Genomic DNA, 25046 nt, shown 5'->3' with positions numbered 1-25046 from the left:
GCTTTCCGTCTGTTTTACTTGATTTTGCTTAAAGTAAAGAGGGGGTTAGTAAAAACACACAAAAAGTTGAACAGATGGGTTTAGAAATAGAAGAATAAAAAAAGGGATGGGGCACAAGGAGGATGAAAGAGAGGGACAAGTGGGGACAGAAGGGGGACATACCAAAAGGCAGTAGAGATACACACTGATGCTTACGGTAGCATTATTAGCAATAGCTCAGTTGCGGAGTGACCTTTGTGTGCAACAACATGGGAAAGAATAAAGAGAATGCGGTATACATACACAGCTGAACTTTGCTGGGCTGTGGAGAAGAGCACATATGTACCTTTCCAGAAAATGGATGCTACTGGAGATAGTCACAGTAAATACTGTACAGCCGACTCTTAAACGCCCCAGTCTTTTCTGTCACTTACATGAGATTCTATATAGATCAGTGAGTCAGGCAGGTATATAAGATATGAAAATAGGAGTAAGACCATCTACATGGAGTTCAAAAACTAAAGAGAGGGAATCAAAGACAAGACAGAGGGTATCGTGTTGAGGGGAAACATGGCTAAAGGGTATTATACCCTTGTATGAAAATACCCTTCTAAAACACATCACTGTGCACAATCAGTACATGCCTGAGACATGCAGAGAAGAGCTTGGGAAAAGCAAGTTGCAGTTGATAGTCAAATGCCATGGTTTCCTGTGCGGAAAAAAAGCTTGCTTAGCAATTCCAATCTTTTAATGGAATCTACCAGCAGAAAACTGGACCAATAGCATGAACAGGTGATGGATTGATGATAGACGAACAGACAGACAGTTAGATAGATAGACTGATAATATGGATGGATGTATACAGGATAGAAAATAGAAAGGCAAATAATAGGTAGGCAGATAGATAACAGCTACATGATTTGATTGATGATGAATATCATACAAGAGCTGACAGAGAAGGAGAAGATAGGTAGAAAGATAGATGACAGGCAGAGAGGCAAGGCAGACACTTGTAAGAGGAACTTTGCTATAAGCCTGGCCTTCCTTACTTCTCTGTTATGGAGGCTCAGAAGATTAAGATGTATCCTGCTGAAGAACCAGGAATGAAGAAACAAGTTTCCTGTCTATATTGGAATTTAAGACCCAAGAAACAGGCTCTCTGGTGCTGAAGACCAACACCAGCCATGGAACTTGTATAGCCATCCCCTGCTCATCACCAGCTTGACTTAGAAGCAACCATTTACATGATGTCCACCCATACTACTGAGGGAGTTCTTTATCCATTTATTCAGATTCTAACATTCCTCTTGCCCAGAGGCCTCATGAACACACTGGACACACTGGACTCCAAGATTTCTGAGCATATTATCTCAGGTATATTGGTATATTTAGCCATCGCATTCCTCTTGTTTTATAGCCATTCCAAGTAAACACAGTCAAGCATATTTCAAGCTTTAAAGTCTTGTGTGTGTGTGTGTGTGTGTGTGTGTGTGTGTGTGTGTGTGTGTGTTGGGGCATGTTCATGTGGGAGTGTGAACATGAGCGTGCAGGTGTGTGTTTATGTGCAACTGCTTGTAGAGTTCAGAGGCCAGTGTTACCCTCGGATCCCCGGTGACCATTTTCCTTCCCCAGCACAATAGACGTGTGCTGCTATCTTCACCGGCTTCAGTCCTGCAGATCCGAACTTGGTTCTTCATACTTGCACTCTGTCGACTGAGTCATCTCCTCAGCTCCCAAGGTCACGCACGGTCTTCTATCCTGGAGTAGAACCCTTTGATCTCACCATTGCAGTTAATGTGTCTGGTTAGGCAGCATCAACGTCTCAGTGCTAGGTTCTATCCCAGTTAGAAGGTGTGATGGACTTGCATTGAGGGTGGGTACAAGTGAAGTGTGAATTGAAATCAAGTTTTTTGTTTGTTTTGTTTTGTTTCTGTTTTCATCTTTTTTTTTTTTTAATTGAGCTGAGTTGAGTTGAGTTGAGATGCTTAAAGCTTTGACAACAAGCCTGAAAATCCCCTTATCCTAGAGGTCTCACACCTAACAGTACGATTTTTCTCAAAGTGATGAGTTGCTCTGGCTCAGCAGGTTAACTGCAACATAAACAAATCCCAATGACCGCGCCCTCCTCCCCCCCATCTGCCTTCATCTTCTGGGAGTCTTCAGAAAGCCGCTGGGCTCCCTCCAGTGTTCCCACTCTACGGCAGCCCTGTTGGTGGGCCCGATCTGACCTATAGAGAAGTAGAAAGACTCTGACTGGTCCAAGGGGCCAAAGTGTCAGTGTTTGGTGTGAGAGTCTATCTCAGAAAGTTTTCATGCCTGAGGTTTAGGAAAATGTGTCTGCCAGGGCAGAGCCTCACACCAAGCACTGTATCAGTCATCAAAATATTTTCATCTTAGAGCTATATGAACTGTTCCTTGGCGCTGATGAAAAGTAGGAAAAGCTGGTGCCTTCTCGTGAAAGCCCACCCTGATAATGAACAGGAAAACCATTTGAAGTCCTTGAACGAACCACAAGGTGAAGGGAGCCGGTTATGCAACCCATACAATCGTTGGGCTAAGTCAGGGGTCTAGTTTTTGCCCAGTAATCCTACGTGGGAGCTGTAAATGATGGTGCACGCCTGTAACCCCAGCATTTGGGAAGGAAGCAGAAAGGAGAATAGTGGACCGAGGCCGGCCTGGGCTGCATTATTAAGACTGTGCCAAAGCAGGATGATAAACACAATGGCCGATCTTTGAGGCCTGTCTACGGGCAATGACAAGAGGCTCAGCAGGTAGACCTGATCACAAAGATTTCCATGAGACTCAGGGGAGAAAAATCAGCATATATATAGCCTTCCAGTGGCAGCGAAGTTCCGGACCTGGGTCCAGAGACCTCATTCACAGAGAAGCAGGGACTCACCCTGCTCACCCTGTGCTTCTGATGTTTGTTTTCTCAGGAGGCCTCTTTCTGTGCTCTGGAAGGCATTTAGGGTCTCACACACCTCAAGTGTTGGGAGGTCAGGCTCCTGTGCACAAGCATCAGGAGGTGGAAAGTTAGGAGTTGTTTCTATCAGGAGGGTTTGGTTTCCAACCCTGGCTAGGCTCGGGGTGGAGTGTCGGGTGTTCTTTGTCTGTTGATGAAAGAATAAAAGCCGGAGGAGCATAGATGGGAAAGTCCAGTTTATTGGCAAGAGGTACTGATTCTCTGGGTAGAGGAGGCCTCAGCACCACGATCACTACTTTCTGGGGATCAGATCTTATCTGAGCTCAAGATCCCTCTTCCGTTGACTTCCTTTGCTCTGTTGTCCCAGTGTGATTCCTGTGGCTCTTCTGGCCCAGCAATTGAGTCCCTGGGGGCTGTTCCCTGCATTGAGGCAACACCAGGATCCCCTGTCTTGGAGTATGGAAAGACTGTTAGTAGATTAGAGTTGGGGACCCCAACAACCACTCTCATGAAAAAAGAGAAAAAGCAGAATTTACTATAGCTGAGGGGCAATGACCCACACTCCTTTCCAGATTCCTTGTGTAAACGGGTTGGAAAGGTGAGTTTAGCCCACCCTTCCTTGCTGTCCCGTGTGGCTCTCACCCTAACCTCTGTGAATGGAACAAGGGCCTCATCGTATGCAGCCCCTCACCTGGGCCTTCCTACTCTCTTTGTCCATTTTTGAAAATGGGTGATTTGATTTATGTTTAAGGACATCCTTCCATCTAGAGTCTGAAAACATCTGAATTGAGGATTTTTTGTATGTTCTATAGTTTTCCTATTCTATATTATATTCTCATACAGTTGTATTAATGTTGATATGGTCTATTTTAATGTTTTTCATTTTTGATCTTCCATATAACGTACATACATACATACATACATACATACATACATACATACATACATATAATTTGACAATTTTGTACATATATATTATATCTTCTGGTCACACTCATCCCTCTACCCTTTCTTAGCTCCTGCCCACACATATTCCACCTTTCTTTACACAAAGTCCCCATCCCACGTTCATATCCTTTTGTCTTGATTTTGCTTTGTGATGCACTGAGGTTAGCCATGGTTATCCACATGGGTAAGATATGAAACATGCCTGGACCCTGAATGGCTCACCGGTGGCTCCCCTAAGGCAATGACTCTCTGTCTTCCAGTAGCCCTCAGTTGCTGCTTCCTGGCCAGAGTAGAGCAGATCCCTTGATCCTCTCCTCCATCCATGACTGAATGTTTAATAGCTCAACCTTGTGCAAGCCTTCTTCAGGCAAGTGTGGCTGCCGTGGCTTCTTTTACTTGTTTTCTGGTACCACATTCTTGTATGTTGAGGTGACAGGACATATCTTTTACACTTTGTTCTCCCTTCTTCCAGCTCTCTATTTGTCCTTCCCTTCCTTCCTCCCTCCCTTCCTACTTTACCGCCTCTCTTTCTTTCCCCTTTTGTCTTTCTCTCTGTCCCTCCCTCCTTTTTTCTTTTCTTGTCTCACTTTGCACCCCCAAGATGGCATCAAGCATGTAATTTAGCTACCTTGGCCTCCTGAGTGCTGGGATTACAGGTATGAGTCATAGCCAGCCATCTTTCCATGTTTAACTGCTTTAAAAGCTCATCTTATTCTGAGTGTTTAAAACCTGTGCTATAGAACAGTTCATAGCAGGGAGTCACACTCTGTTGGTATAAATAAGCCTTGAATTTAATTCCTCCTGTGCAGGTTTGTGACCTGCATGACCTGAGTATGAAATAAGAGGGATAAGTAAAGTGAGAAAAAGGAATGGAGAAAAGGAATTAAATAGCTCACATCTAATGACACAATGTCCAACAGACTCCAATGAACAGATCCTAAAACACTGGATTTGCATCGATGCATTTTGAGTGTCAAACTAATTTTAAAATGCACTAGGGCAGCTAATTAGCCCAGAAGGAATGAAGGCAGTAAGGGCAATCATAGGATCAAAGGACTTTGAACTGCCTTCCCAGACCTGCTCCTTAGGAATGGGCATCCCCAGCATGCTTTGCCCTAACCTTTCTACACTTAGGTACTCTCAGCTGTAGTCTTTTCTAAGGATGCAATAACATTATCACAAGGAAACTGCTCCTGGTAAATAAATGCACCAAATATTAACTCCATCTCATCATTTTATGGCTCTCTTTTCAGAAAGATTGTCTTGTAATGTGGTCAGCACAGGAATGGTGAGGTCAGGGCTGTTTGCATCAGGATTTCAAGCTTGTCCTGAATTCAACTACAGCGACTTTAGAAACCAAATTTCAGCTGTCTGCAAGCTACAGGGAAGCCAAGGAAAGCCAATAAAAACATTTTACATATGCTATATCTAAGACATTTCCTGGTCATCTCAAAGTTTTCTTCCTCATTCTGTCATCATTTGAGAGCAGGACCATAGAACCTTGCTCTTGCTGTAAACCAGGATGAAGGAAGTAGGTAGTTTCAGAATTCACGATGAGACGTGCTGAATAAGAAATGCCAGCTGAGAGGTAAGAACCATCGGAGCTGGAAACTAAAGGTGACTGCTGTCATAAAATATTCAAATGGTTTAATCAGCAGTGAGATATGTAAGCGATCTTAATTAGAAATACATATTATTATTTGACTTTGAAGTACAGAATTAAAAATTAAAGCAATCTTATAGGGTACATAATCAGGGAGGAATAACGTGTTGGAAAAGGTGCTGCAATTGATGTGTGCAATTTAAGATTAATTAATTTTCGTCAGCATACATGCAGACAAATATGAAATCAACAAATTTTAAGGATGAGCCTCGTAATTACACTGAAAGTGGCGTGCTGATGTGAAGTGAGAAATGTCCCTGAAACGTGGGCACCCTGGGCTGCCAATGCACTGCAGCTGATGAGGTGGGGAAGTTCTGTCTGCTGCATGGACCGTTGCAAGTCTCTGAAATGTGCCCACTCCCAAATCTCCTTTAATTAAAATTCACAGTGATGCTTGGCCTATATCAGATTCCCTTTCCTGTTGCATCTTAAGTGAAGAAGGGACTTAATTTTAATTAGCACCTCCTTGTAGGTAGTCTGATATTAATGTTCGTTAAGTCCTTTATATGACTCATTAACAGCCATTTTGTGATGAAAGGACCCAGGAGGCAGGTAGAAAGCTTGTAGACTATTTTTACTGATTTAAGTATTGATTTTTACAATGTAGTGGAGACAAAAGCACATTGCTTTACAGTTTCACACTTAGGAAGAAGTGAAGTCACATTGACAAGTTAAAGTAGGGAGAAAGAGAGAAACAAAGGAGGGATACATGTATATTTACATGTTAGTATGTGGTTTTGCATATCTATACATACATGCTTATGTGTATAATGCATAGCTATACTATATCCATATATGTGTATATATGCACATATGTACAGAGACGAAAAGAAAGAGACAATTTTCTGTATGGTGATACATGTACCTGTTCATATGGATGTGCCCATGTGTGCATGACATATGCATGAACATGGACATGTGTGCCTGTGTTTGCAAAAATATGCCACCTATGATTCATGTGTCTATCAGTTGATGAAAATTTGTGCAGTACAGCTCATTTTTGACAAAGACTGAAATAATTTAATGCTGGAAACAGAATCTTTTGAACAAATGGTGCTGAAACCATCAGTCTGGTGGAAGCAGAGGTAATAAACACCCAGGACTGGACAGTCTACAAACAGCATACGTTTTTTATGATCATTCCCTAAATATTAATATATGGTTATTTAGGTGAATTTTCCTTAAATACTTTGTGTGTGCATATGTATATGCTTGTGTGTATGTGTGTGTGTGTGCAAGTGATTGCTTGTCCCCAGGAAAGCAAGAGAATGGTGTCATACATCCTGCTGTAACCCTCTACAAATTATTGGCTTGAGACAAGGTCTCTCTCTGAACCTGTACCCAGCACAGATTTGCTTTACATCTAAGATGTCAATCTTATTTGTAACAATGATAATGTAAACATGAAATACCTAGGGTGTGGGGAGATGGCTTTATGCATTAAAGAGCTTGAGGATATAAGTTCAGAAACCTAATATCAAAATATAATAAGGATACCCACAGAGACACACACGTGCGCGCGCGCGCGCACACACACACACACACACACACACACACACACACACACACACCCGAATCAAACCAAACCAAACCAAAAAACCGGGAAACTGTACATTATAGCACTCTTTGCTTTAAACTCTATTTTATTTGGGGTGTTTAGGCCCTAACCTCCCTTCCAACCTCCCAACCCCACATATCAAAGAGAAGGTTAGTGGGGAGAGGGGACCCCTTTACTTCTCCTAGCTGTTCAGGGTCAAAGGGCCTTTGGAGCTATACCAATCTCCATCAACAGCAGATGCAGCCAGCAGCGTCTTCCAAGCCATTGCACCCTGAAGTGTTCCCTTCCATCTGTCTGTTCCAAACCTCCACACTGTCCATCTCTGGTGTCTTCAAACTGTTACATAATCACACACCATTACCACACAGCATGAAGCACTCTCTCTGGGCTCTCATTTATATTCTCAGAGCCCTAGACCACGCCCCTCTCTGTGCCACAGGAAGAAGGCCCTTACCAGCTGGCAAGAGCCATGCCCCTCATGAGACAACAGCTGTGGACAAACTAAAGCTCAAACTGACATCCCACACTTGGGATTAAAACAAAAACATATTTACATAACACAACTGAGTTTACCAAGGAACCCAAACTTCCATTACAGTAGACTACTACCTTCCATGTCCATAGATGCAAAACTCCCAATAAAAACTGAAGAAAGGTTCATCGTCTTTAGCCATTAGGGAAATACAAATTAAAATTGTTTTGCGATTCCATCTCACTCCAGCCAGAACAAATCTCCTATCACCGAGATATATCACTCCCAGGCATACACCCATGTTTTTTTTTAAAATATCAATATACTATAAACACATTTGTACATTCATTTTTTTCTGCACTATTGACAACAAGTAAGAAACAGAGTAGCTTAGATGTTTATAAACACATGATGGATAGGAAAAATGAGGTATTCACACACAATATACTTTTATTCCTTTGTAAGAAAACTAAAAGCAGGAGTGTGAAGAGAGTGGGGAAGGCTGGAGCTTATCGTGTTAACTGAATACACTAGATGCCTAAAGGCAAGTGCTGCAGGTGTTGTCTCATGTGCAGACTGTAGATTTTAACGTATGTGGCGGGTAGAGCTGGGGTCATTAAAACAGAAGAGGGACCTTGAAGTGGGAGGAGGACCTTCTAAAAAGAGGCAGGGAATGAGAAATAGGATGATGGACTACACGTGGCGGGGGAAACAGAAGGAAGGACCTTCTTTCTGCAAGGCAGAGAGGTCACAGCTGGGACAGTGAGGATGAAGGGACCTCTGTGGGGGATGACGGGAGCAAGGGGAGGGAAGAGATAGGTAAGAACAAAGAAAAGTGACTTCCATACTCAAAGCCATGATGAAACTCATGGCTTTGCATGTTCACAGGAATAACAACAGAACAACAGTAAACAATACTGAGAGGAGTTTAGAGGCAGCCTAGCAGAACATTTCATACCTGTGGTTTTGTTTTGTTTTTTTTTTTTTTTAATAAATGGAATCTCACTTTACAAATTGCCCCTGCAAGATTTAATGCCTGAATAATAGGAGTTTTATAATAGAAACTTTGCTTAGCAGAGAAAACAACCTCTAATCCTCTTAACTATGCTGCCCAGTGTTATCCCTCCTTTTACAATTTAAGGAAGTGTGTCTCAGCGGGGTTAAGTAATTTGCCTGTGGAAATTCTTCTATGTGGGAGAGAACTTACTGCACACTTCAGAATCAACGCTATCAGCCTGCTGTGTGGGTATCATGATGCTAAGCATTGGTGATAATAGAAAATAAACAAGACGGTTGCCCAGTCTCATCACAAAGACCACTTCCTATCCCCACCGAGTACAAGCTGCAATCTGGTAACTCCACTGTAGGCTTCAGCCTAATTGTAGGCATAAGACCTCCTACCCTCAATGTAATGGTGTGGCTCTACTTCATGGCCTTTTATGTGAGTAATTCTATATGACCTTTTGATTCTTTCCAATATCTACCTGGAGCCTTTAATTCAATAATGTGTAGTCACTCCTGGCCAACGTGACTGCAATTGTATAATATACTGCAAAGGTCAATGCAGCTGGTTCTATGTAGAACTGGGCCGACTTTGGTGCAGACAGTATTGACAATAAATCCTATGAGACATCTTGATGGGAAAGTAAATGCCATCTTAATTTAGCTTTAAAAGTTAGAAGGGAGGCTGGGAGCAGTGGCACATGGCTACAATCCCAACACTCAGGGAGGCAGAGGCAGGCAGATCTCTGTGAGTTCAAGGTCAGCCTGGTCTACAACGAAGTCCGGCATAGCCAAGGCTACACAGAGAAACTCCACAAAGCAAACTAAAACCAAACCAAAACAGCAGCAATAGAAAGTTAGAAAGGAGAACAAGATCACACACACACACACACACACACACACACACACACACACACACTCACACTCACACACACACATACACACACAAAGCCACCTCACCTTTTTGTGGTTTTCCTAGTTTATGTTTTCTGCTTATGTAAGTATTCTTTAAAAGGCAGCATGGAAGAACCTGTGATTGACACCCATGCCTGGCATCTCCCAACCGATGTCATTGCTGACTGCAGACCCTGGAAGTTTGGGGAGAGATCATGACATGTAAAGGCATGTCCCTTGGACAGTGTTGTCCCCCTCTTAGCATTTCTTCCTTCAAGAGGTTTTATAGCTTCCTGGCTGTAGTCTTTCACTTTTGTTCCTCCAACTATTTATTTACCCATTCAATGAGTATTTGTCAGTCTTTTAGGTACTTGCTTCCAGCACTTGCTTGTAGGTCAAAATACATGTGTGATCAAGCCATTTTTCTGGGTGTCTCTTTAGTCTGTAATAGAGGTCTTCAGTAGAGGTCTTCAGACTTACCTCCATCTTACCCCTCCATCTACCATGGCAAACACAAAACCATGGCCCACCAAACAACTTGTCTACCACTTATTTCTCCATGTTCTCTAACTTGTCATTGCTTTTTTTTTTTTTAACATTTGCACACACAATGTTTTAAAATTATACTTAAATTTTGAGCATAAATCTTAGTTTCCTTTTCTCTTTCCTCCTGCAATACTCCAGTAGTAATTTTTCATGTTTCTCTTGATCAACTGCTTTTAACAATAACCGAGAATAGAATCCTCTTACAAGAGAGTTAAATAGCAAATACAAATCGAGTTAGCTGAGGTGACTCATTCTGCCTCACATGAGGCTTCTTACTTCTGTCACCAATACAGTCTTTTCTTACAGCCTTTCTCAAGATGCAGCAACAACACAATTTCCCCTTTTTTAAGAGTTGGACATTTTTTCCCCTCAACATTCTCCCATGTCTGTCAGATCAACAGCAAAAACCAATTTGGCAAACACATAGTCTCAGATTTCTAATTTGGGGCTCTGCAGATATGTTCTCAGAAAATCTTTTTCTCTTAAGAACTAGGAAATTTAACTCAACCAAGTTTGAGATTTTAAGAGTAAAGAGCAACAATTCTGAATCTAGGTGGATTGTTCAGAGGGAAAAAGAGCTGTCATGAGAGCCTAGCCACCCGTGTTTGCTCTGTAAAAACGTTAGAACCACTAGAAGTGTATTTAGTGCCAGAACTCATGAGGAAAGATGGGGGCAGAGGCAGGAACATAGACAGGAAGAAACTAGCAGGGACTACAGAGTGCAGCAAGTGTGGATCCTGCATCAACGGAGTGGGAGGCAAAAACTGACTCCCAGATGTCCTCGGATCTCTACCCAAGCACTGTGTCATGCTTACACCTACATTGACACATATGCAGGAACACACACACAGACACACACAGACACATAAATATACACACACACAGGAAATAATGAAAAGCAAGAATTCTATAAATTACTCATTGGGTAAATAAGCCACCTCTGTATCCACCTAGTTTCTCTAAATGTTCTTGCTCAGATAAATCTCATCACATGTTTACTCATGTTGGTTTCTCCCTTCATGAAAGCAGGGATCTGTCACAGAAAGTCAATTCTCTTCAGGTGATAGGAAACACTCTAAACCAGAGAATGGCAAAGCTCATCAGCTACTTCCAGTGCAGAACAAGACTCCACAATTGTAGGATGGAGATAAACACTGTCGAGTGTCTTCCAGGAGGAAGAATTTTACACAAGGAAGAAAGCTTTGCATTCAAGATAGGTGTCTATTTCTATAAGGACAGATTGTACTTCTTCCCATGGTGGAAGGGGTCCAATGTAATCAAATTCCCACTAGGTGGCTCGATGATCCTCTCCCTCCCTTCATCCTGGGAATGGTGCCATATCAGTGTTTGGATGTGACCTCTGCCACTGGCAATTTGGATACTCGGCAGGCACAGCAGGTGATCATCGAAGGTGAGTTGCAAGGTTTCAAGTTGCTGTACTTGTCGGGGAGTCCCTGTGGCTGCCAGACAGCTACTTGGCTCCTTTGCCCATGAAGCAAACACCAGATAGCTGAGAGGACCGACTCGTGGACCTTGCCAGGATTAGGCCTCTCATCCACCTGGCTATGGGCAGTTCTCTCCATGCTTACTGCAGACTGACTGCTTCGATCGTTTTGCAAAAAGAGTAGTGAGTCTGTATTCTGGGAGACATAGAAGCATCCTACTACCACGCTGAGGCTCCCCTTAGCCTCACACACTTCTTTCCTAGATTTCCCAGGAACAGACTGTTCAACCTGATCCAGCAAGTTGGGACACTTAAATCAGATCTAGTTCTGATTAGGATTGGTCTGCATAAGTGTCTTAACTTCTTAGTAAGCTGGGAGTCTATGTTCTTACTGTTGGCCTTGTGGCATCAGTTATTAGTCGCCATCATATGGCTCTGAAGGTTGAAACAACCGTGTTCTTATGTGTTTTGCAAAAACTGTAAAATAATTATATGTTACCATGGTCAGAAATGCTCGCATATTACCATATGGCGTCTGACCTCACTTGGCCACATTACCTCGCTAAAATATGATGCTCAAATTCCTAATGGTGAAGGTAGGCCCAACCCCCTTTACTCCTTTAGATCTAAACTAAAAGCAGAGACAAAGACAAAAGCAGAGGCGCTTTTTAATGTCTTAGTGAAGACTCCTTTCTCTTGGAGACCCTCAAGGAATGGGCCTATGTTTGATACCTTTTTATTGCCGTGATAGAATAACTCCACAAAAGCAAGAGTTGGTTTATTTTAGCTCATAGTCCAAGAAACCTTCCACCATGGCAGCAGAAATGTGAAGCATCCAGTCATATCACTTCTACAGTCAGCAAACAGAGCATGATTAATGCAGTAATCCTTATTTCTTCAGTTTATAGAGATCTGTCTGTCTGTCTACCTATCTATGTATCACTTTATTTAGTCCGGGGACCCCTTCCCCTGGAATGATCCCACCCACAGTAAGATGACTCTTCCCACATTAATTAACTTAATCAAGACAACCTGACAGCTATGCCCAGAGGCACATCTCCCAGGTGATTTTAGATTCTGGCAAGTTGACAACTAACAATGACATGACAGTCTATTCTACCAGCTTTATATCCCCGAGCTCTCAAATTCCATCCTATATTGTATTACAGATAGTTTATAGAATCCCAATCTTGTTAATTCAGTGCACTAATGAATCTAAGCTTTTCAATGCCAACCAAGAAAACTTTTATTCCATCTCTGGCTCCTTAATTGCTGGACAGACACTGTTAGAATCTCAATTCCACCAATGCTACTCAAATTCCTCCCAGATAAGAATGCAATTATCCCCGTGGTTCATGCTGGCACTACAATCACCTTGTAGCATACAAGAAGATGGATGGCCGTGTATTGAGGTATAGAGTGAAATTAAGGCCCCTTGTGAAGTGCCTGCCCTAGGAAAGGCCACTGACATATCTTCACACAAAGCAAAACCTGGTTTCCTATTATGGGAGTACAGAGGCTGTTTTTGATGGCAAAAGAGCTTCAGGAGGACTTGAAGGTAAAGGTTCTGAACTTTATTTGTGCCTATTAAAATGTCCCCATCCTGACTACCATTGCCTCTTTAATTCCTATCCTATACTTGAAATTGAGCACAATGGTCTTAGCAAAGGTGGGGTAGGGGTCACCACCCACATTAGAGTTGTAACTGGATTTGTGTCCCCTTTAAATTTGTATTCACAACAGAGATTTTTTTGTTATGAATATGGATTTGTGTTTTGTATCTACATTACAAACAAACCCCCACATCTGTCACATACCAACCTCTTATGGTAATTTCTACAATTCATATGATATGTGTGAAGTCAAGTTCTGTCAACATTTCACTTTTTTTCTTACAGATCTACATTTTGACATACTTTTCTATCACTAAGTTGCAAACATATTATCTTCTAAAATGTCTTAACACTACATGTGTATTCATATGTTGTCACTTTATACCAGCCTTCCAAATGTGTCTTTCTGCCTATCTTTTAGGGTTTCTATGGCTGCAATAAAATACCATGACCAAATCTATCTTGGGGAGGAGAGGGTTTGTTTTAACTTCCAGTTTCACATCACCGTCCATCACGAAGGGAATCAAGGACAGGAACGCAAGCAGAGCAGGAATCTGGAGGCAGGAGCTTATGCAGAGGCCATGGAGGGATGCTTCTGACTAGCTTGCTCCCCATCTTTTGCTCAGCCTCCTTTATTATAGAACTCAGGCCCACCAGCCCAGAGGAGGCATCATTGCATGTGACCTGGGCCTTCCCACATCAACCAGCATTTAAAAAACGCATATCAGTGTTTTAAACACAGGCCCATCTAGTGGGGCATTTTTTCATTTGAGGTTCCCTCTCTCCATATGATTCTAGCATGTGTCAAATTGACAGAAAACTAGCTACCATACTATCTGTCTACCATCTATTTTTCTGTCATCCATCTAATCTACTAATCTGTTAACTCCTTAGCCATCTATACCTTGCTCTCACTTGACTCCATGGTTGAGGTTAAAGTGCTCATCAGACTATTAAATGATTTTCCTTCTCAAAATAATAATTTAAATTTTTATTTGTATTACAAATCAATTTTCTATAAACTAATGTATCTAATTCTGAGCTTTATTTCATTCTATTGATCTTTTTTTTTATTACCAAATCATTTTAATCATCTCACTATTTTAGCATGTGCTCTAAACTCTGAAAGGCAAACCATTATTCTTAGCATTATATGATAAGACAAGCAGTATTTTCCCACTTATCACCTAGATATAATAGGCCAGGATGTTGTTGAGTGTTTAATAGTTTCCTAGAACTTCAAATAACATTGAATATATGTTTGTTTAGGGGATGATTGAAGTAGCTATAGGAATGACTACAGTGAAAAGAATGACTTCTTACCCTTATCCTGTTATTTTTTGATAACCTTCATTATCCAAACTTTACCACTTATAGTTGGTCACTTCTGATTGGGCCAGGCTTCTCCTTTGATTGTGAATACATTGCTTTCCTAGTTGAGTTTCCCAGTGTAGCTGATGTATAGGACAGGTTTTGATTAGTTTACCTCAATCTCTTTGTTTCTGACAATGCCCCTAAATATTCCTATTTTCAATGAACAAATCTTACTAAGAGAAATATGTGATTCTTACTCCAGTACTGGGGATGGAATTCATGACCTTGTTCCTGCTAGGTAGAAGGGTCCTGCCACGGTTGTGTTTAAATCTTCACTGTAAAGTTGGCTGGGTTTTGAGTTACCTAGGAGACACACCTGTATGTGTGTCCTTGGGCAATCTGGGGAGAATTTTACCTGAGGCTGAAGACTTGCCCGAATGTGGGCAGCATCACTCCATGTGGGGGATCTCAGGCTGAATGAAAAGAGCAGAGAAGGCAAGCTGAGGACCAGCATCCCTTTCTCTCTGCTTCCCAGTTGTGAGCACAGTGTAAAAGGCTGTGGCACCTTCCTGCCACTATGACCTCCCCACCCACCACGATAGACTATGTGACCCTTTCACTGTGAGCTCGAACAAATCCTTCCCTTTTGAAGTTGCTTTTGTCAGGTAAATTAATATGACCATTGAACTAGAAGTCTAACCCTCCTTTTACTTTTGTATTTTTACAATCCAGAGTACCTTTGGGTTGGCCAAAATATTCCATTCCTATATACTCTGCAATTTATCAGGTTGTGCTTTCTTTCTAGAAACTGCATTCCAATGTTTAAAATTGACTGTAATTATATTCATTTCTATCCCCGTCCCTATTTGATCAGAATATATGGGGTATAATTTTATTAAAGTTTCTATTTCATTAAAATTTTAGTAGTAATTAACTAATTTAATTGTTATAGTATAGGGGAGAAAGGGCTTATTTTAGCTTAATACTCCAGGTGTGGGGACTGTCCATTATTGTGGTGAGGATGAAGCAGGACACTGGCACAGACAGTTACATCACTGCCACGGTCAAGAGCCGAAAGGTGAATGTATGCCTGCCTGCTGCATATCTAGCTTTCTTTACTCTTATACAGCACAGGGTCCAAAATTAATCTAGAAGATAAACAGTTTAAACATCTGTAGTGAGTAGTAAGATTGAACCTGCAATAAGGGGACAATCAACAAAGGGAAGCCCAGGACTAGGCAGCTGACTTTCTAAATCCAAGCAGACCAAAGAAGAATTAGCAGAAGCAGCCTTCAAACTATTCTCTAAAATAAACAAGGAGGGCATGCTACCAAACTTATTTTGTAAAACTAGTATTAACTATCCCCAAAACCAGATCATATATATATAATCTGTATTTATATTTGACATCTAAAAGACTACAGAACAATTTCTCAGATGAACACTGGCAAAATAAAATAGTTACAAACATAACTCAATGACACACTAAAGACATTATAGGCCACAATGAAACTTGTTTCATTTCAGAAATTCAAGGATGGCTCAACAAACACAAACCAATAAATGGGAAATAACACATCAACAGATGTGAGGATAACACGCACATACTTACCTCACTGAGAAAGCTTCTGAGAAAGCTCAAACATCCCTTCATAATAAAAGCTGCAGAGGGAGGATTTGAAATAACATAATACAATCGAGCCGTATGCAACAAACACACAGCCAATACTAAGGGAGAGAATGTAAGAGCAGTCCCTATAAAATCAGGCATAACAAAAGGTGCTCACAATCTCCAAGCTTGTTCAATATGGCGCACGTTTGCTTAACCGTAGAAACGAGACAAAAGAAAGAAATAAGAGGGGTACAAATTGAAAAGAAGAGGTACAATTATTCCTGTTTAGGGATGATATAATGTGATTTAAAGATACTTCTAGAGACTGCTTGGATTTGATGACTGCCTTGATAAAATCATCTCGATGTAAAATTAACATGTAACTCCTTCGCATATGCACGCACAAAATACCCAAATAACCAATTCTATCTCAGGTAGAAAGAACAGTTGCTGTAGGGTTCACACTCCCTGAGATCAGACTGTCCTGCAAAGATGGGGCAGGAGAAGGCCTGGAGGCATGGCTCAGGAGTCACGAGCTCTCTCTGGTCTTAAAGAGGACTGGGTTTTTTTTCTCAGCACGCATATTTGATTGCTCACGACCATCAATAGCTCCAGCTCCAGAGAGTCTAATGTCCTGTCTGGGCACCCGTCTGTGGCACACATACAGACAAGCAGGCTGTTGCATGACAAATCTTTTCCCGGAGAGAAATAGCACACACCTCTACTCACTCCAGATAGGAAGCCCATAACATACCAAAATATGCATAGCGCTCCAGTCCAACTTGGTGAACCAGAGGATTTTACTAAGACAGTAGTGTCACCAAAGCCAACCAAGGCATGGGTGGCAGCTCACAAAGCTGGGAACCTGGAGCACACTGCACAGCCCGCAGGCAGCTCAACAGGTAGGAGAGTGTCCCTCCCAGGTGACTCGAATGACCTAAACCTCTTCCATGTAGCTGGTCTGGTCTCAGACTCTTTCTTTCAGCTTGGTTTGTCTGAGACTCTTCTTTGCAAGTTGTTTTATCTGAGATTGATTCTCAACAGCCTGGCTTGTTTACTTCCAGGAAGAAGGGGCCTAGTGAGTCTGGTCAGCTTCAGGGATTTTCTGAGGCTAGCTTGAGTTGAAAGACTACCTTCCTGCATAAGGAGCTTCACTATAGGGGAATATAAATATATGAATATGCATGAATATATATATATATATATATATATATATATATATATATATGTTCATGATATCAACTTTGTTCCCCTACAGAATTCCCACTGATACAAACCCAATAAGGTGCTTAAAGATAAAGGGAAATCTCTCCCCCACTGAGTTTGCTTTGAAGGCTTCTCTCTCCCTGATTTTTTTTTTAATTTATGAACTTTATTTGCATTTAAAAAGAACTTTTGACAAAGAGTCAGTGGAATAATTTGAATAAGTGAGAAAATACAGTCAACACTGCTGAAATGTAAGCTCATTCAGCCAAACAAAACCTCTCACACTGCTATTGACAGGAAAACTGAATGCTTCAGAGTTTCCAAATGCCTGCTGGTATAATTAAACAATATTCAATAACTTGTGTTATTTCCTGAGTATATAGAAATTAAAATATCAATTAAAAAGCAAATATACCTTCTCTTTAAATGCTTTTTACAGATGCAGTTTCAATATTTATCATTTACTAGTGTGTAATTTAAAAGATTTTTTTTTCATTTGTAAATTAAACAATTTATCCAAAGGGAACAGAGTTGCCTGCAGTCTCATAGTGCATTATGTTATGTTCAAGAATTTAGGGTGATACTCATAAGACACAAAATGTGCAGCGTAATGGGACTCCTTGTCACACTTAGACTCATGTCTTAGGCTTTGTTTCTGATGGTGCATATACGTAGTTCAAATCCTAGCAGTACTTATTCATGTCAAGGGCACATGCAATGGCCATCCTGTGGAGAACGTCAGAATCTGGGGACTTGGCCATTAGCGCACAGTTCAGAGTCCTTTTCACTGGCAAGCTTGTGATGCGGGTTGTCTTTAGGTTATAGTAAATAATGAGAAAAGCAAAGTTTACATTGCTCTCTGTGTGCACGCACATGTGTGTATAAGCACATATGTATGTGTGCAGGTACATGGGTCCGTGTGTATAGGTGAATACGTGTACAGGTGCATATGTGTGTTCAGATGTGTGCATATGTGTACAGGTGCGCGTGTGTGTGTGTGTGTGCAGGTGTGTACATATTCGAGTAGGTACATATATATGCTTGTGCAGGTGCATATGCATGTAGTGACCTGGGGACAACCTCAGGTATTGTTTCTTGAGTTAAGGTCTGTCTGTGGCCTGGAGCATGTCACATACACTCAGTTGTCTGGACAGAAGTCTCTTCTTCCCCAGCACTGTCATGTCAAGGGCATGTAAGTGCACCAAGTTTATTTTACATTTAAAATATATGTTTTTACTTTTTATAAATTAAAATATGATTGATTCTTTTCTCCCTTCCCTTTTCCTCCCTCCAATCCTTCCCACGTACCCCTCTCTCTCGCTCTGTCTCAAATTAATGGTCTGTATTTCTTTAATTGCTGTTACTTACACAATTTTTAAAAGATTTATTTATTTTATGTGCATGTTGCATTTGCGCACCATGTACATACATGGTGTCCTCAAGAGGTCAGAAGAGGACACCCAAATCCCTGCAAGTGGAGTTAGAGGAGGCCGTGAGCTGCCCTGTGGGTGACAAAAACTGAATCTGGATCGTCTGGAGGCATATCTGGTCCTCTTAGCTGCTGGGCCACCTCTCCAGCCTCCACATGTATACATTTCCATGGCCATGGCTTCGGGGATGAAGCGTATGCCTTCCTGCTTCCCCTACAGGGTACATCCAAGGGTATGTCCAGCGCATTTGTAGCTGAGCTCTCTCCCAAGCCCCTGTCTTTAAACAGCATCAATGACACTATCAACGATCAAGACATGCCTTCCAACAGTGGTGTGGAGACTATTTCTACCAAGCACTCTCACGTGTCTCGTTGACTGATCATTACAGGAGCTCTTCTGTCTGCAGTCTGATAAAAATCTGCACTTACAGGGATAGATCTATCAGTTTTTAATGTGTGCTTTAATGTAATCCAGCAGGTCAACAAGAACTTATAATGTGCTTGGGAACACAGCAGACCTGCGTTTCTGGTATCATTTAAGCTTTGGAGGCAGGGTACCATTTTAAAACCCATATCAGTCACAGAGCCAAAGGCAAGATTTCAGTGGTTCCACTGTCCTTGATGGAGTGAAGCCATGTGGGGGTGTCTCTCCTGAGCACTGTGCTTGAGGTAACTGTTGGGAATTCAAGATTTGTCTGGAAACTGTTTTCTAAAAAAAAAAAAAAAAAAAAAAATCAAATTTTTTTCTCAACTCATATAACACCAAAGCACCTTTTTTTTTTCCCTGTGGCACTTCTTGCAGATGGACTCTGGGAAGGTGAGAAAGCATTGAAGCAAAGGGAAATTGGGTGAAATGAAATATTTCAATAATTAATGTATTTTTCAAGATGAGCTATGGCTTTGAAGAGTACTGTTCATAATTGCATCCTGATCACTATATTCTTATGTATAAATTTAGAGCCTTTTGCTCTACATATAGCGCCAGGTAGATGTGGAAAGTGGAAATAAGGATACATAAAATATTATGAGATATTATCTTGGAATCTTTAATACATTATATGTTATTTTCAGATATTGGCAAAATTGAAGCAGAGTTTATGACCCATGAAAGTGAGACAATTGGGTGCAAAAATATCACAATTTTTGATTATCAGTTTATGGTTGGTGTTAAGTTTTCCTGCCACAAAATTTTCCAGAGTGCTTTGACCTGTCTCTTCATCATCTTCAAAGGCTAGATAAAATTTATCTCTAGAATAATATCATAATTCCATATCCTATATAGCCTGGGATTATTCCAGGATTATCAGCTTGTCCATATCCATTTGGTATGGGGCTGAGCCCCAAAGCTGATCCTCATATTCTATGCATGTGGTCAGCTCATGAGTGGACTGGCTATCAGAACATGTGGCTTGGTCATTCCTATGTGTTTGGTGTTAAGCAATGAGTAGCCAAGGCCACTTGACTATCTTCCCTATGACCTTTTGTGTTCTGCACGTTATCTCACCCTCATTGATGAACCATGATAAATGTCAGGGATAAATAAGGACTTTGAAAGAATTTTCAAACCAGGAGCTCAAGGTCAGTGAGTGATCAGTATATGATTTGAGAGCATTATTACAGTAATATGCCTGACAGTACCCCTGCTTAACTTCATAAATAAGAAAACTGAAATCCAACTTCCCATACAATTTTGAAGACATGTTTCCATGGTATCATTGACTATGGCATCTCACTCCATCCTAGTCTAAACTGCTTTGTCCTTCTGCAATTTCCCCAAATCTTACATTTCTTAGTTGCCTTTCTTTGACAGCAACTATTTACATGTTTGTCTTTATTATAATTTCTAGGCTCCTTAAAGCAAAGGAACTTAGTTTAGCACAAAATAAACACACCATGAAGCAAGTAAATAAATGAATGAGCAAATGAGATGGTTGGGCAACAGTGTTCTCAAATTCATTTCTGTATGTTGGAAAAGAAATGCATCAAGCCAACTCTAGAGCTATTGGGTAGAGAATAAAACTCCTGCCCAGGAATTCTCAGCCTTCACCTCTCCAGGAGTCATCTCTGCATCTTTAGAATTGTATAATATTCATATTCATTAATTTATATCAATGGATCATAAGGAAAATACCTAACAACAACAAATTCAGGGGGAGGCAGACTTTGGCCCACAGCTCCTTAAGTGTTGGTCTTTTACAGCAGGGAAATCACAGTGTGGTGGCTCAGTCCACAGCAGTGAGAACATTCCAACTGGCCACCCCAACAGTCAAACCCAAATTTACGCTGTAACCTTCAAAGCCCTACCCCAAGTGACATCTATCTATCAACAAAAGCCGCCCATAATAGCACTACCAGCTGGGGACCTAAGTTTCAAATCAGCTTACCAGGGGCATTCCAGATTCAATCTGTTAACAGAAATCTGGCATCTACTGAGTAGTCACTGACTTGGGGTGAAATCTGTAGAGTGTAAACCATTGTGTCTATCAATGGAGATTGAAAAAAGGATGAACCAGCCTAGCCTTTATCATCAGCCCAAATAAACTGCTGCCCAGCATGCCTTGGGTGAACATTCCTAGTTGAAAGCCCTCTCAGCCACCATGCACACTGAAACAAATTGCTGCTGCGAGAGACGTGAATGGATTCTGTCCTCCGGTTCACAAGCAAAGGCCACCTGGAAGCTCCATGCTTAGGAATTTCTCATATCTCTGTCCCAAGCTCCTTTTTTTTTTTAAAGCTGTTTTTAATCTGTATCATTTTGATGCATCACAACAAAGCAATTGACAGCTGGAAGACAGATAATTAGCCTGTCCCAAGGGTGAGCCCCCTTATTGGTGGTCCAGTGCAAAGAGGTCAGCCTTAGAAACATGTGCACACCACCAGCAAAAATAGACTCAGCAATATATATATATATATATATATATATATATATATATATATATATATGTGTGTGTGTGTATAATTTATATAAGGATACAATATATATAATTTGTGTATGCACTAGGTACATACATATTTATTTGTGCATACACAAACACATATATATGTAACAATAATAAAGAAAAGGAAGCTATCAATTTGAGAGTGGAAGGCAGAGAGAAGTTCAAGGGAGAGGAACTGAGGTGCTGAATGGAAGAAGGAGAATCAGCTCAATCCATTTGTCCGCAAATTTCAGGAATTCCTTGTTTTTAATAGCTGAGTAGTATTCCATAGTGTATATGTACCACAGTTTCTTCATCCACTCTTCTACTGAGGGACACTTAGGCTGTTTCCATGTTCTGGCTATTATGAATAAGGCTGCTATGAACATGGTTGAGCAAATTTTCTTGTTGTGTGCTGGAGCATCTTCTGGGTATATTCCAAGGAGTGGAGTAGCTGGGTCTTGAGGAAGCCCTATTCCCATTTTTCTGAGATAGCACCAGATGTCGCCTGGAGGGGGAGACCTGGTGGCACTCAGAGGAAGGACAGCAGGTTACCAAGAAGAGCCTTGATACCCTATGAGCATATACAGGGGGAGGTAATCCCCCTCAGGAACAGTCATAGGGGAGGGGAATAATGGGAAAATGGGAGGGAGGGAAGAATGGGAGGATACAAGGGATGGGATAAACATTGAGATGTAACAAGAATAAATTAATAAAAAAATTTTAAAAAAGAAGGGGAATCAGGAAAGTGATGTAGCTCTATTTCAGTTAAGACATTCAAAAAATAAAATTCTAAAAAGAAAAGAAAGAAGAAGAAAAAAACTAAGTTTAGAGGCTAAGATGTCAGTGAGTGTTTCAAACAAATTTTCAGAATGAGGACACACTCTTTCACGGGTGTCAGACATGAGTGGGTATTGAGTTCTTTCTGTGTTCCTTAAATGTTGACTCAGAACACTTGTTTCTTGTCAAGGAGAGGTCATGCTTCTTAAACAAGTAAGTAAGTACAGCACTACCATCTGATAACAGATGTTCTCTGAAAAATAAAAGTTTATGTTTAAATTAGAGAGCTCAGAGATGCAGTGTTGAAAGATGAAGTGTCTATTCACACAGGGATTGTGTTGCTGAATTTTACAGTAATTAAATGATCTTAGTCAGAATCATGAATGTTGGTGTGTGTGTGTGTGTGTGTGTGTGTGTGTGTGTGTGTGTGTGTGTGTGTGTGTTTTGCTAGGAATTCAACCCAGGACTAGAACATTCTAGAAAGATGCTATACCACTAAATGACGTCTCCATCCTCTTTATTTTCCCATACTATTATTTTGGGACAGTGTAGCATTAAGTTGCCTGAGCTGGCCTTAACTTCATTATGTGGCCTGATCTAGACTCAGTTTACCTTTCTGACTCACCCTTCTGAGTGATTCCAATTACATATTCATCACCATACTCAGACAATGGTGTAGCTTTGGCAAAGCACGGCAACACGATGAAATGAATTAACGTGGTAAAATTATTAGAGGAGTCAGGGAGAAAGCACATTCCCAGGAGGAGTCCACCTGTATTGACTGTGAATCTTCAGACACCATTTCCCTGAAGCCAACTAGAGGTCAGAAGCCAGTGTACAGGGCGGGAGATTTTAGGAGAAAAATGCAACTGGAAAAAGTTAGTGCAGCTGCATCCTGGTAAAGGACGGAGGTCAGTGAACCAAGTGGGGGATGTATGGATGGAGTCATAAGAAGGAACCCGTTCTCGACTTCTGGATCTGAGGCATCATCCTTAGCATCACCTGGAAAGTTACAAGAAGCGCAGACTCTCAGGCCTGTCTTAGACCTTCAGAGTCAGAGTTCCTGGCAGGATGGTTCAACAGGCTGTTAGTGTTCAATTCCAGAAGTGACACCGATACACAGCCCAGATGCGAGTGTCTCTAGCCCAGGCCCCTCAAGATCTTGCAAGGAAAACATCTAATGCTTTAAATCATCCAGCGGGGTTGATATCTTAAATCCATGGTTTACAATGCATGACCGGATCTATACTTGGAAGTGCTGGCTGTGCTGGTTCAGATAGGCAGATCCATGCCAGTGCTGCTAACACATAGGATGACAGTGGATAAGAATGAGGGACCAGAGATACAGTTTGAGGGCTTAGTAAAATAAAATTGTCTTTATATGAAAGGACCTCTGTTGCCCACACATGATTTGTCAATCTCTAAACCAATCATGTCATATGAATGTAGCCCTTGGTTTTATTTGTTCATGAAAATGTTATACTTTCAAGCCTTTACAACATTAGTGGAAGCAGCTCCTATGATGATAATCTACAGGGATGAGAAATAATTAAGGAAAGAATAATTTAGAATATTCCCTATAAATAAGTGGAAAAAAAGTAATCTGTGATTAATTAAGAGTAAAGTTAAGTAAAATACAGTTTTTTAACATATTCGATAGCAAAGTTAGCTAGGTGATTTTGCACTGGAGTTCTCCTTCAGTGAAGAAAAGTTGTCTCCCTAGAACTTTCCAGTGTTTATGACTCAGAAAGTTGAAAATATTCATTTCCTACCCATCCTATTAGGACTCTAAATGAGAGACGCATGGGAGAACAGCAAAATAAAAGGATCCAGAGGGTCCTAGAAATCTACAAGTAGAACAATATGATAGGCAGATTTGGGCCCAGGGGTCCCGCTCAAACTAAGGCACCAGCCAAGGACAATACAGGAGGTAAACTTTAAACCCCTTCCCAGATCTAGCCAATGGTCACAATATTCTCCACAGTTGAGTGGAGAGTGTGATACGACTTTCTCACATACTCTGGTGCCTCACATTTGACCATGTCCCCTGGAGGGGGAGACCTGGTGGCACTCAGAGGAAGGACAGCAAGTAGCCAAGAAGAGACTTGATACCCTATGAGAATATATAGGGGGACGTAATCCCCCTCAGGAACAGTCATAGGGGAGGGGAATAAGGGGAAAATGGGGGGGGGGGAGGAATGGGAGGATACAAGGGATGGGATAAACATTGAGATGTAACAAGAATAAATTAATAAAAAAAAAAAAAAAAAAAAAAAATATTTAAAAAATTGTTTTTATTAATTCATTCATATTACATCTCAATAGTTATCCCATCCCTTGTATCCTCCTATTACTCGCTCCCTCCCATCTACCCCCTACTTCCCTCCCCCATGACTATGACTTGGGAGGGGACTTCCTCCCCCTGTATATGCTCATAGGGTATCAGTTCTCTTCTTGGTAGCCTGCTGTCCTTCCTCTGAGTGCCACCAGGTCTCCCCATCAAGGAGACATGGTCAAATATGGTGCACCCAAGTTCATGTGCAAGTCAGTCCCCACTCTCCACTCAACTGTGGAAACTGTCCTGTCCATTGGCTAGATCTGGGTAGGAGTTTGAAGTTTACTGCACCTATTGTCCTTGGCTAGTGCTATAGTTTGAGCAGAACCCCTGGGCCCAGATCCACCCATCATAATGTTCTTTTTGTAGGTTTCTAGGACCATCTGGACCCTTCTATCTTCCCATTCTCC

The sequence above is a fragment of the Acomys russatus genome, chromosome 32, assembly GCF_903995435.1.
Source record: "Acomys russatus chromosome 32, mAcoRus1.1, whole genome shotgun sequence".
Taxonomy (NCBI): Eukaryota; Metazoa; Chordata; class Mammalia; order Rodentia; family Muridae; genus Acomys; species Acomys russatus.
Note: the sequence above shows the minus strand (reverse complement) of the source record.